Source organism: Podarcis filfolensis (assembly GCF_964270895.1).
Source record: "Podarcis filfolensis genome assembly, chromosome: 13".
Taxonomy (NCBI): domain Eukaryota; kingdom Metazoa; phylum Chordata; class Lepidosauria; order Squamata; family Lacertidae; genus Podarcis; species Podarcis filfolensis.
Window position 1 is genome coordinate 32,250,900 of NC_139615.1, and position 13,917 is coordinate 32,264,816.

General features: G+C 43.9%; 1 protein-coding gene across 15 annotated transcripts in view; it reads right to left on the bottom strand.

Annotated features, from left to right (window-relative positions):
* SKAP1 (src kinase associated phosphoprotein 1) overlaps positions 1–13,917 on the bottom strand; it is a 338,005-nt gene that overhangs the window by 15,942 nt on the left and 308,146 nt on the right. For 14 of the 15 annotated variants that reach the window (XM_083583345.1, XM_083583339.1, XM_083583341.1 and 11 more), the window contains one exon: positions 11,653–12,032. The exons of the other annotated variant lie outside the window; for it this stretch is intronic. The gene's annotated coding sequence lies outside the window, so the exon portion shown is untranslated. Of the gene's footprint in view, positions 1–11,652; positions 12,033–13,917 lie in introns of those variants that run through there. 15 annotated transcript variants of the gene reach the window in all.

A 13,917-nucleotide genomic window follows, 5' to 3' on the forward strand; every position in this document is an offset into this window, starting at 1 on the left:
TAATTTGTTCCGGAGGTCCGTTTTTAACCTGAAACTGTTCTTAAACCTGAAGCACCACTTTAGCTAATGGGGCCTCCTGCTGCTGCCGCGCCACCAGAGCACAATTTCTGTTCTCATCCTGAAGCAAAGTTCTTAACCCGAGGTACTATTTCTGGGTTAGCGGAGTCTGTAACCTGAAGCATACGTAACCTGAAGCGTATGTAATCCAAGGTGCCACTGTAAGTCCCTCTACGTTGTTTCAACTGCATAGTTGCTGCTGCAGCATGGCTCCTTTTCATGCCCTTCTGGTGCCAACAGTACCCAAGGTCATGTGCAAGGGGGTTGCTGATGTGCTACTTCTGACACAAGTACTTCTGACACAGTCTTGCTGTCTTCAGTTAGAGTCTTAAGTTAGTGGAGCACTGTAGGATGTAGTCATGCGGCTGAGGCTATATCAGACTAGGCACTCATTATTACTTTAAAAAATTGAGATGCGATACCTCTGGAGGCCCTCCACCACCGCCCCCAAATTTCACATCTCCTCTGCCTCTCCTTAGTTATGGCTTTACATTGCAGGGGGCTTTGGGGCCTTGTGCGCCGCAAAAGGGATCAAGCCAAATGCGCAGGTGGAGGGTGGGCAAAGAGGACTTTGAAACCTACAGAGGAAAATTCTCAAAATGTCAAAAGAAGTTCACTTCAAAAAACAAAAACAGAATAAACCTCTCCTCACTAGCCAGATGCTCACTAATGACAGCTACTCTCCTGATTGGCCGGGCTGCCTCATGAATATTGATGAGAGCGCATGATCCAAATGGCGCAGCTGTGCAACCACCTGCCCTTGCCAGCTCAGCTTTCGAAGCTTCCAGACAGTCATTCGGAGCTGTTCGGAGATTTGATTTCCCACCCTCCTGAAAACTCAACACAAGTCTTCCCTCCCCTTTCCGCATGGTGCTCTCTCTCTTCTCGAGTGTATTTGGAGAGAGATGATGAGACAACCAGTAGGGAACCAGTGCAAGTTAGGCAGGGCTTCATTTTATGCTCAGGTTCAGGCCAAAGACACTTTCAGTGTCTATATTACACTATAGATTCAGGACAAACTAAAGTTTGTGCAATCAGTAGCAGACACGTTGTAGAATGTGTCGATGGCTTTTTGGCTTCCAAGCACACAGCAGAATGAGGTGGCAGAGTCCAGAGATGCACTTCAGTTTATAGGTGCTGGTGATGCTCATTTTCCATTGTTCCTCCATGCAAAAACAACCAAAGCAACTCCTTGGAAGAAGAACAGAAACACTGCCAGGAGAGGCCTGCACTGTATTATTGACATGCTAGCTTTCTCCATGCAGGGAGTCTTATTTTCTAAGTGGGGGAGTATTTCCCCCCCAGCCCCCTCCACCTGCAGTCTGAAGTAGTACAGTCCAGAATTCTTACTGCCTCATTCTGTGTAGTTGAATGGCTCCTATCCTGAGTTGGGGCGGGTGTTACCTACTTGGTATAGGAAACAAGGTGCTCACAGCATGAAGAGGGAACCCACATGTGTTCAAAATGGGAGTATACTAATTTATGTAGGACGATCTGTGGATAGCTATGAGCTGTGATTGCTGAATGGCACCTCTCATGTTCAGGGTCAGCATATCTGACTACCAGCTGCTGAGGGCAAGTGAGGAATGGTGATCTCTTCTGCATCCTGCTTGAGAGTTTCCAAAGGCAGCTGGCTAGCCACTGTTTAGAGACAGACAGCTAGGCTATGTAGATCTTGATTTGATCTAGCAATGTAACATTTATCTTAGCATTCACTGGATTCTCATTCTCTGATACTTTCCCTCTACAACTGTGAGCTGGCTAGAGAGTCCTGGGTATGTAGAACACCTTTTCCTTCCCCATGGTGAAATGGCAGCCAGTCCCTAACAAACCTTAGACAAGGTAAAAGTGAGCCCTGGTGCCTGTTGCTTCACAAACCAAGAATTTAAATGAGACCTTGAGGGGAGATTCAGCAGCGCTGAGGCTCTGGCATGTTTGCAACAGGAGGGCCAAAGCTAGGAATGTAACACTAAAACATTGAACAAGAAACCCTCTGAGCATACTGAGTGCCTTTTAAGTCTGCATAGTAGGTGTGGGGAACCTGTGGTACTCCAACCGTTTGACTACAACTCCCATCATCCCTGATCACTGGCCATGCTGGCTGGGGCTGATGAGAGTTGGGATGAATTCCATTTAATGTGTCTAGTCTCAATACAGCCAGGATTAAAAGGCAGGGATTGTAGATCTAGGCAGTAATAAGTGCAGCCACCCTTTGCCTTTAGAAATGGTGTAGTACAAATGTGCAGGGTTGAATGTGTTAAAGGAAATGGTTCTCTGCAAGGAGTGCCACAGCAATATCAACATCTGCAGGCTTTATTTTTAGGTTAAAGCTGGTTTAGCCTCCCTGCTGTGCAGAGATCCATTTAGTTCCTGTAAGGGACTAACTTGGCCTGGAGGTTCCTTGATTCTTAACGAGATCTTAGCTCAAGTGCTGGCTTTTCCTTCTCCTTCTCAAGGCTCCCTGGATAACTTCAGCGCAGATTGTGTCTATCGCACTTTCAACGTGGGCTTATTCCAAATCCAACCATGCTGCTTGGCGATTTAGAGAGGCAAAAAATATATCCTGCACATACTCAAAGCTATTCTCTCTCAATTCAGTGGGGTTTGCACTGGAGAAGTTGCTGGCCAGACTGCCCTACCTTCCACCTTTAACGGGAGCCCCAAAATTTGCCCCCAGAGGAGAGTGCCTCCCTCTGTTTTGTTGCAGGGTTGTTTCTTGCTTTCTGGGTCCTCCAAACTCTTGCTATTTCCTCTGCTGAGAGATTGGGGAGTAGGGATTAACACCCTTGGAGCTGCAAGCTGTTAGCCAGGTCAAGGCTTGGAGTTGCAAACATCTCTCTTGGCTTGTTTCTTTTCTTTCTTTCCCTGCTGCCGGCAGGATTTCTGGCGGAGCATCATTAAGGCTCCCCAAGTCTCCCTGCCTTCTGCTCCATTCCGAGTTTCTCTTGGCAGGCGCCTGCCCCCCCCTTTTTTTTAAATGGAGAAAGTAATTTTTGCTGTGCCTGCCAGCAGCCTGGAATTTCAGGGTGGTGATTAGGGGGAAAGGAAAAAAAAGGGGGGGGGGAGAGAGGTTGAGTGCTGTGCCTACTGCAGGCTCATTAAGCTCAGGGTTGCGGGGCGGCAGCTGCGGATCGAGATGTGGGCAGCCATCTGAGACGCGGGAGAGATGCTTCTTTCTATCAAGGCCTGGACACGAATCCTGCACCCCTATTCTCCACGCGCCACCTCTTGCCAAAAGTAAAAACGGCAAGAAAAAACACCAGGCTCTATTTGAACTGGGCTGACTGCAGATCGTCCTTTCAGCACTGGATTTGCAGTGGCACAAGCATGTGAATTAGACTCCTGCTACTATTACCCCTCCCCATCAAGTCACTGCGATTTGGGTCGGATATTCTAATATAAAGGGGAAGTTCAAGATGACCTTGAAGCAGAGCTTTATTTGAGACAGTTTTGAATAGGAATCTTGACCCTGCAACATATGAGTCAGGGATAGCCAACACGCAGCCCTCCAGATGTTGAACTATAACTCCCATTGTTTCTGACCATTAGCCATGCTGGCTGGGGCAGATGGAAGTTAGAGTTTAGCATCAGTTGGATAGCACTACATTTGCCATCCATGATACAAATTAATAATGAAGATGAATGCCACTCTGCATATGCTTCAAGCGCCTTTTCTTCACAACCAAGAACCTACAGTCTGCTCCTTCTAATCTTGGTATTAGAAGGGAAGGCTTCCAGGCCAATGAACATAGAAACATGGAACTGTAGAGTTGGAAGGGACCCCAAGGGTTATCTACTACAACATTAATTTGAGCCTTAGCCCACCCTTTTTAAAACAACAACAACAAAAAAGAAGTGCTACCTTGGTTTTACTGCTTGGGATACTAGCTGTAGATAGATGGGGACCTCCTTGGGCCCAGGGCTTGGTTCCTAAAAGGGAGATGAAGGATTCAGACCTTACTGGGATTTATCTCCTGTGACCTGCTTCCAGAGGCTTATCTTACAAATGTGCAGGAGGGAGCTGGCTGCCTTTACTCATTTGAGCCACAGCACCTTGCTAATTGCTACAATGCTGTGGAAACACCAAGAGACGCCTAGTTCCAAAATGAGAAATTCACATTTATGATTTCAAAGTTAATTAACTAGCTATGGGCAACCCTCTGCATTATCGGACTAACAGCAGTGACCAATCCTACTAGGGTGTTGCAAGGATCACGTGAGGTCCTTGAAACACTCTATAGACGTGAAGTTGTGTTACTGAGATGAGAAGAGAGCCACATTGGAGTCAGCTTGCCAGTTTGGCATAGCTAATCATTTTATATGGTGCCATAGGAGCAAACTCGGGGGCTGTAGGGGCTTCAGACCCCACAATAAAACATTTGAGGGGGCTGGGCCCCCATAAAGTTGATAGGCATTCCCACTCAATTGGGTGTGTGTGTGTGTGTGTGTGTGTGTGTGTGTGTGCGCATGCACTGCATCATGTAATTATGTGGGGCGGGGCTTACCTGGGCCTGCACAATATTTTATTCAAGTTGGCACTCCTGCATGGTGCCATTCCACATGCAAAGTACTTTGTAAACTATATGGTATTGCTGTTCTTTTAGGATTTTTGTGAGCAAGGTCAACATGAGTCTTATATTACAGAGCAGGGATCTGGGCTTTGCCGAAGCTCACACCATAGCTTTGGTGCAGAGGATAAAATCTATGCATGAAGAACAGCAGACCCCACATTGCAAAGGGATAAGGCATGCAGAACTCCCCGGCTCAGCTCTTTGAGATGTCCATGTAATGGGGGCTGGCAGGGCAGAAGACAAGGGAAATCAGAGGCAGGCGGAGCCAAAGTGAGTGACAAGTGTATCTATTCTGTTTCTTAGTAAGAAGGCAGGCAGGTGGGGGCTGGCTAATGATAAACTGGAGATTAGTGGAGCAGTGCTCTGCTTGCCCTTATGGTCCAGCCTTCACTGTGCCCATATATGCCAAGCTTGTGCCCGAAGTGTGAAGTAGGCCAGGCACTACGCACACGGCCTTCTCTAGAGTCGGGTGACTGGGTGCTGTTCCCATGAGATGATAGGAAAGTTTTAAGAAAAGATTCTTACAATTCCTTTGGATGGTGGGAGGCAGAACTGCTCAAGTCAGTGGATCTATAGAGCAGGGGTGGCTAATCCCCAGTTTGGGGTGTGTGATCTGGCCTCGTGGGGAAAAAAATCATTTCACTCTCTAAGAACCAACCAAGTTTAGGAGCAGTGGCAAAAAGGGAAACAAAAATAAGCAGAAACAGTGTTGTGCAGGGCACAGTGCCTTGATGCAACCCTACGTAATCATACCAGCCATTTCATGAGGGAGAGGGAGTGGTTACCCTTCTCAGCTGATCTGCGCTGGCCAAGTGTAAATGTGACCCATGCCAAAAAGGTTAGTTACACTCACTATAAAGATTTCCTATGTAGTGGATTTTTAATTTTTTTCTTAACAAGGTGGAAAACTAGCAGCTTCCGTCCAAAAAGCTCCTGGCTTATTATCTGTCCTCCCCATTCACATTATCACTAGGAGCTACTGTAGCAAAGTACCTTAGAGACTTGAGTTGCCAAGTAGGAAGACCTTAGTTTAAATTTCACTGCAGCAATAAACTCTGTGGAAACACAATCTCAGCTCCCCACACCTGAACTATGGGGATTAATAGTACTAACCTACCTAACAAGGCTGATTCATGCGGACACAAAAGTGCTGTGTGCATGCTAAATATTGTTGAGAGCTAGTAAGCCTTGATGGGCAGAGGGAGGAGATGGATGCCAGTCATTTTGCCAATTCCCCACCTTAGCCACTGCTGAGGCCGCAGACCTCAATGGGTTCCACAGAGAATAAAGACAGCCCTGTGTTCTGAGTCTTGGTCATGCTAGAATATGAGAGCATGTTGGGAGTGTGAGACCGAATACTGGGAGCTGATTTACAAGAAGATCAGACTGGACACAATCCACACTGAAATGAACCAGATGTGCTCCCATTTATTTCAATAGAGATTTTGCGGGAGAACTTCTTGGTGAATTGTGCCCTTTATTTTTCCTCTGCTGGGCAACACAGTTGTGGAGAAGAGCAAACAATTTGCGGTAGGCAGCGATCCCTGCCTCCTGTGAGTTGAGAGGTTCAAATATGTCTTCCCAATTAAAGCACAGCTGTTCAGAAAGAAATGGAGAGGGAGAGGGCTGCTGGTGGTGGAGCTGCTGTCTCTTTAAAGAGCCCTTCTAGTGACTGATGAGGGTTGGAGAGATAGAGCCAGGCAGGCCCTGATGAAACACTCATCGCACAGCTAGAAAATGACTGTAATTATGAACCAGTCCCTGCAGAAGGATGAACTCCAAGTTTGCTAATAACCCCGCCAGGTGCCTCTCTCATCTCTCTCCATGCCCAAGTGGTCTCTGTGGCAGCAAAGTTGGACTTACAGAAACTGTAGGCAAATATTTCCTAATGAGAGGTAAATTCCTTCCTTCCTGCAACTGGACCATCCTTGTCAGCAGGATTGTGTCTATTTATGTCCTGCACCAAAGTAAGAACTGAATTGTTATCTTAAAATGTCAGACCACAAGGACCATCAAGCCTAGCACCGCCTTCAAATAACAGGCAGCCAGATGCCTTAGGGAAGCTCACACACTGAGTATGCTGAAGAAGACAGCCTCCCCCCTGACTTGCTTTTTGCCACAGGATCTGATAATTAAAAGTACAAGTGGGACATGCCAAAGCTCAGGATTCCAACCAGCCATGCCCTTGCCAAGGATACTTCATTCCATTCCTCCTCCAACAGTGGTCAGTCAACATCCTAAAGATGGTGTGTGCTTCTGCCATCCTTTGGGTTTCTCCGAGTGTGTAGATAAGAACATAGGAAGAGCTTGCTGGATCAGGCCAATGGCCCATCTGGTCTAGCCAACCAGATGCCTATGGAAAATCCCCCAAGCTGGATTTGAGCACAAGCGCACTCGTCCCTCCTGTGGTTTCCAGAAACTGGGATGCCAAAGCATTGCTGCCTCCAAATTCTGCTGTTCTGACTACATCAGTGTTTGCTGTCAGGTGTATGTAGAAGGGATGGGGGACCTCTCTATCTGGTTCTCAGGAACTGCCCCCAAGCCATAACCCCTGTCCCCCAAGCTACACCCTGCTTCAGCCCTACTTCATACCCTCCTTGAGTGTCATTGCCTGGCTGGTATGTGTTCTTGAATTTTTATAATGCCTCTCAGTTATTTCACAAAACTCCAGTTTCCAGAATATGTTGAAGCTATAACAGTTACTCAAGTCTGAAATAACTTTTTTGTAAATGTGGAGTTGTGGACACAGCTTATTACCACAGTAAAGCTAAGGATAACAGCAAATCAGAACGCGTCCTGGCACAGTCCAATGTTTACTGGAGTATTAAACATAAACACTAAACATCTGCTTGGACTCTAAAAATGAATTCAGTACATAACAAAATAGATGAAATGGGAAACAATTGACCTTTTATATTGAATCACTCATAACCCTTTATTGAAATACTGAAAAAAAGGAAATTTGTTAATGAATTTTTGTTCATTGTAACTTATTCTCTCTCTCTAATTGCTGTCTGAAATAGTTGCATTCACATGTAGCTAGCCTGAGTTCAGAAGCTGTAATGTTCAAATAGGTTGAACATTCTGCACATTCTGGTTTCTGAATGTTCCCATGTTCCCATATGCCCAATCTGTATCCATGTTATGGAAACCCTCTAAAAGCTTGACTATATTTCAATTTAAATCAATTGTTACGATTTCCCTCTCTCAAGGAACTCTGGGAAATGTAGTTCTGGGAGATCGTAAGGCTCTAAAAGAGAATTATCAGTATCTTTCCAAAATAAATTTCCCAGGCTACGTTGGCTAAGATCTTATAAGCCATTTAGTCCCCCTGCTTGATGCAAATAATCTAAAGCATTGCCAAGAGAGTGCTTGTGTTTATGTGAAATAAACGTACATTAAATTTCATATGTTGCAGTATACATGCCATCTTTGATGTGGATGTTATTGCACATCATATGAAGAGACTTTAAAGTCTGGGTAAGAAGAGGAATCTGTTTTCATGAACAGGATAGTGGGTTATTTTATGCATGTTTCAGCACCCTGGAGAGTTCCTGTTTCCTCCAGTTTCTCTACCAAACACTTGTCAAGAAGACCATGCTGTAATAACAACATGTAGCCCAGCCAAGGGCCCACGTAATCTAGCATTCTGTCTGCAAAGTGGACAAGTAGATGTCTCAGGGAAATTAAATGGGACATGATGGCAAAATGCACCACTTGTTTGTCCAAAGCAAGTTGTAATCAATGGTATACTATCAGGAGAAAGGTGGGATATAAATGCAATAAATAAATCAATAAATCTGTGAACATGGAACTTCAATCTACATCACTCACCTTTCCATCATCCTGTGGACAGCATCTCATTTCTGCCTCCAAATGTGCAAAGAGTATTGGGTAGGAAACCATAACCACTGGGGTCCTAGTTAGTAGGATAGAAGTTCTTTCCCCCATTTTGCTAATTTCAGCCCCACACATCCTACAGCTAGAATCCTGAGATTTAAACATAAACACTAGAAAGGATGATGGCATGAAGAAGTTACTTTATATAAGATTTCTAGTAGATACATTCATTCATTCATTCATTCATTCATTCATTCATTTAATATCCCATCTTTCCTCCAAGGAGCTCAAGGTGGTGTACAGCTTTCCTCCACCTCATTTTATCCTCACAACAACCCTGTGAGGTAGGCTAGGCTAGGACTGGACCAAGGATACCCGGTGAGCTCCATGGCTGAGTGGGGATTTGAACCCAGACCTCCCAGGTCCTAGAGCAACACACTAACCACTACACCACACTGACATGTAGGTAGTCTAGTTCACATTACTCAAAGAATTGCATTCTGCATTTTCTAAAACTGAAATTTGGTAAAATGTCAGAATTTCTGAAAACTTGCAATTTTGCTTTCAAATATGACTTAGAAGGATTATTTTAAAATCTTAAACCTCACTTCCCATTGGTAGATTCTGGCAGAAATGTGAAGCTTGCCAGATTTATACCAAGGCAATCTGATGAATGGTAGCTCTGTGTGTGCATCTCATATCCCTATCTCCCTTTCCCTTATGCTACTAGCAAGTTACCCAGGCAGAATTGGAGGACTGAATGGGAATGTGGGAAGTGCACTCAGCACACCTATTTTGTGCCATGTCACTTCCACACATGTCCACTCTTGTTCAGACAATGATACAGGTGAAAAGGAATCCAAGCTCCTTTTAGCCCTATGTGTGTTGGCCGTGATCAAATGGGACTAGATTGCTCTCCTTGTTTCTTCCTCAGCCCACGAAAGCCAAGTGAAATTCAGTAACAGCGAATGTTGAAACAAAATCATTTGCAAAGTCCTACATGCAAATTCAAGTTAGAGGAATTTGCTTAAGGTGTTCCTCTTCCCCAGTTAGTTTCAGGTGAGCCATTTTGAAACCAAATGTAAGGCTGCAATTTTGCACACAGTTGGCCTACTGAGAATCTTATTTATTTCAGTGGATTTTAAGTAAGCTGTGTGCAGGTCGCAGCATAGGTTTTCATCCACGAAGCACGTCCATTGGATTTGTCAACATGAAAGACTAAAACACTATCTTTTCCCATGCCATCCCTGGGGAGTGTGGGAGGGGAAGAACTCCAGGTTTGCTACCACTGGGAATTTAGATGTACCAGGTGAGCAGTTAACTACCGCCATCTTGTGGCTTCAATGACCTCTACACCTGAAATATGAAGAGAAACAGCTTTCCACTGGCTGGCATCACGGTGTGGCAGATGGTTTGCAGTCTCATAGCTCAGCTATGTCACACCCTGGAGGTGTAGTTTAATAAAACTCACACAACTAGATCCATTGTGTCAGATAGTGAGGGCTCTGCCACCTTTATCCCAGAGATCCAGGTGTAGGCAGGCAACCTTCCATGCACTTGTCCTGGATGTGTTAGTTGCAACATTTATTCTGAGCCAGCAGCTCTCAAGGGTTTCAGATTGAGGTGTCTCCCAGCCCTACCAGGAATTGACCCTGGAACCTTCAGCATGCAAAGCAGCACAAAGAATTCTCCTTTTCCACTAAGCATCTGCAAGACACTCTCCATCCATAGGCAAGGGGCTCCCATGCACATCTGAGTTCAAGTTTGAAGTTCAACACTTATCACTCTAGAAAATAGGAACCGCCTGCAGTGGCATTTTACATTGCATTATTAAAGCTGAAGCAGATCAGTTTTGGGTTTCATCAGATTTTGGAGCAAAAAGCTAGATCCTGAACAAGATGGGGGCTAGGAGTTTGGTCTAAATACCTATCCATGAGTTGTAAGTCAGATAGATTTTTTTCCTTTATATAGTATTGCTATATTTGTAGCTAGCCTGTCCAACTTGTGACCTATCCAGGTAGACAGCTAGCAGCCATGTATGACAGCCAAACATGGCTCAATAAACCTTTTGTCTTTGCTGCCTGCCTGGGACTTGAAGAAAACAGGTCAGTCAAGCAGCTTGCTGACAAGGCTGTGAGGTGTGTTCAACTGGAATATACAGGCCTGTTCTATAGGACTCTGTGTATGTGTGTGTGTGTGTGTGTGTGTGTGTGTGTCTACCAGATTTCTTATTAAAACACATTCCCACCTCTGATGCTGCAATAAATGAATAATGTGCTAGATTAATAGGTTAAAAAGGACTGACAAAGCCCGGGACCAGGAGGAAGGGACGCTGGATGAAGATTGGATTGTTTTTCTCTTTTTTTATATATATAATTAAGATTGTTCTATAAAATTAATGAATGTTAGAAAAATGTTGAAATGAAATTACTTGGCTCTTGTAAAAATGTCTAAAGAATTAGGTAAGAATGTTATGGTTAGGAGAAGTTGGTAAAAATAAGATTTAAGCTTTAAACTTTAAGATTTCTATATGATAAGATGAAAATAGAATTAAGGTAATGTAATGACAGAATATTATGAATTAAGGAAAGGATTTGCTGCGATTATTATTAATCAGAATACAAGAAAAGGGAGGAGGAGGAGGTCAAAGAAAGAAGGTATTGAAAGTGGGGAATCTGAGAATGATGGTTTTATTTTTTATTTTTATTTTTCTGTCTTGTTTTTTCTTTGTGTGTGTGAAATTTCTTTTTTTAAAAAAACAAAACAAAAACCTTTTTTCCAATAAATATAATTTAAAAAACAAACAAACAAACAAAATGAATAGCAACAAAAATGAAACATTTATTTCTTTTTTACCCAGTTGTCTTTCAATCTTTATGTTTCTCTTAATGTAAGTAGCGTATATTTATTATAAGCATACTTAATATTTTAAGCATGAATAAAATCCAAATTACTCTGTTCTAAATGGAATCTCTTCTGCCTCCCTCATAACTTTTATCTGGGATTTGGGAGTTTTATTCTAATTATACTGTATTCTGTACTGCATGTTTTGGCCTTTGGCTAAAGCAGTAAAACTTGACTAGCTGATAAACACACACACACACACACACACACAGAGAGAGAGAGAGAGAGAGAGAGAGAGAGAGAGAGAGAGAGAGAGAGAGAACTTCAGCACAATAAACACTTTCTAATCAGCAAATGACAGAAGTATTTATTCCGAAATATTGTCAACATATTTCCCCATTGAGTGTTCTGCAAAAGCAAGTATTGCCCCCACCATCATGTATGTGGAATGTCTGGCCACCTTCTGCAGAACAAGAGCATGTGCCAAGTGGGGGAAAAGTACTAGAGCAAAAGTCTCTAGAGTGTGAAGAACTCTATCTCAGAATGGAAAAGGCTGAAGGAACAACAGGAGAGGAGACTGTGCTTCTGCAGCAGATTTAATGTGGGTTGAGGACATCTCGTGTGCACATATTTTTCTTAGGAATAGCAAAGAGGGGTTCTAGGAAGTGTTTCTGTTGCGTCAACAATGCAAGGGACGGGAAGAGATGATACCCAGGTTATCTAGGAGGGAACATAAAATAAACATGAAGATGGTCATTTGGGAGGAAAAACTATGAAAATAGAATGATCAGTAAGGTGGCCAACCCACAGCCCACATTCAGCCCAGGTTTTTTGTTGCTCCGCAAGACCCTCCCACTCCATTTTTTTAAAATTGACAATATTTCATCAGTCTTGATGTGGACCCCTCCGTTTGTGATGTCTGGCGACTGTTGTGCTCATTGTAAATCACTCAATCTCCACACAAAAGGTCCTGGACTTGTTGTTATGTATGTCTGAAACACAAACTTCAAAAATGGGTTTTCACTCTAGGCAACTAACCCACTACATCCAGCCTTAGGGTGCTGGATGCCCCTCTGCTCTTGGTTCACAAAATAAGCCCTGCTTGGAAATTTCAAGTTATATGAAGAAAGCCTCCAATTTCCTTCTGGAAATGAAAAACCTACACTGAATACAGGCAATCGCTTGCCACAAGGCTACAGCACAAGGAATGCTGAGCAGTTTGCCCAGGGCTCATAAACGTTTAAAGGGCCTATGTAGCTTAGTCCCAGACCTGGCATAATTTCCAACTCACCACTCTTGGCTGTTGGGAAACCAGCAGGGAGGGTAAATTAAGGAGTGTGCAAGTGACCTGAGTGGATCTGGCACAAAGCCTGCTCACCTGCTTGCTGTAATCTCAGGACTCTGGATATCAGAGGTAAGTGTTACAGGTTTGAAGGTGCTAGAGTTTAAGGCTTGCAGTATTAAAAACAGGAAACAGCCAGACTCATGCACATTTAAGACAGATCCATGTGTGCATTAGAGCTGCGTACTAGGCACTTCCAATCCTTTAATTAGCATGTGCGAGAGACCAATTAAAGTTAACTTCCTAAACTGTGTATTAGACACCTCGTGAATCGGTTGAAATTAACATGTGTTAGAAAGTAATTGATCCAGCTTGTGACAGAGTAGTGGGCTTTTGCTTGAGCAAATCTGGTACCCAGGTCCAAGCAAACATGGAGCTAGCCTTGCAGTTAATTAAACAGTGGTGGCCAATTTATTGGACAAGGGCACCCAAGCAAAGTCCAAAGTATTTCATAATTCCACTGCAGCATACACTGCACCCCATTCACATGCCTTGAGGTGGCCTTGCCTCTAAGTGTGGGGAGCAGGCAGGAAATCAGACCTGACTCCATGCTACAGTCAGGCCAATGAGACTTCACTGCCTGTGCCACTTGTGGCACCCACGCTACAGATTGGTCACTAATTCAGTAAAATTTAAAACTGTATTTTGATATAGTTTGTTCTTCTACCTTGACTCCTACATCTTTTTAGCACCTTTGTCTAACCAGCTATTCCTCCCCTAGCCCTGCCTTGTATAAATGTGCTCCCTGCCAACACGGTATGACCTTACTGAATTCCACTTCACTGTTAACTCAAAATTCACCTAATGAATCTTAATGCTTTCTCCTAATGTGGAGACTTCCTGGCTTGCTCCGGCAGAAAGGAGAGGCCAGAAGATGGAGCCAGAGACAATATTCCTCCAGGTTTAATCCAGGCTTATGTAAAAAGACAATCAAGAGACATTGCGTGCAGTGCCTTTTTAACAAACTCTCTGTTAATGTTTCAGATACCCAGTCTGCTCTTGGGCTGGAGAATATCATCCACAATAATGAAAGGATATGGATCTCCCCACTCACTGTTCAATTTAAGCCACATCTCACCATAACACAGCCTCAGAATTTGTTTTTGCCAGGGTTCAGAGACCTGGAATATGTCACATATAATAGAGACAGGAGTGTCTCTGAGCATGGTTGAGATTTCTTTCCTTTGCTATCTGGTATCGGGGGCTGCGGTTCCAGATCAGTGGGAAGCACTGCCAGATAGGGGTAACCCTCAACAGCCAACA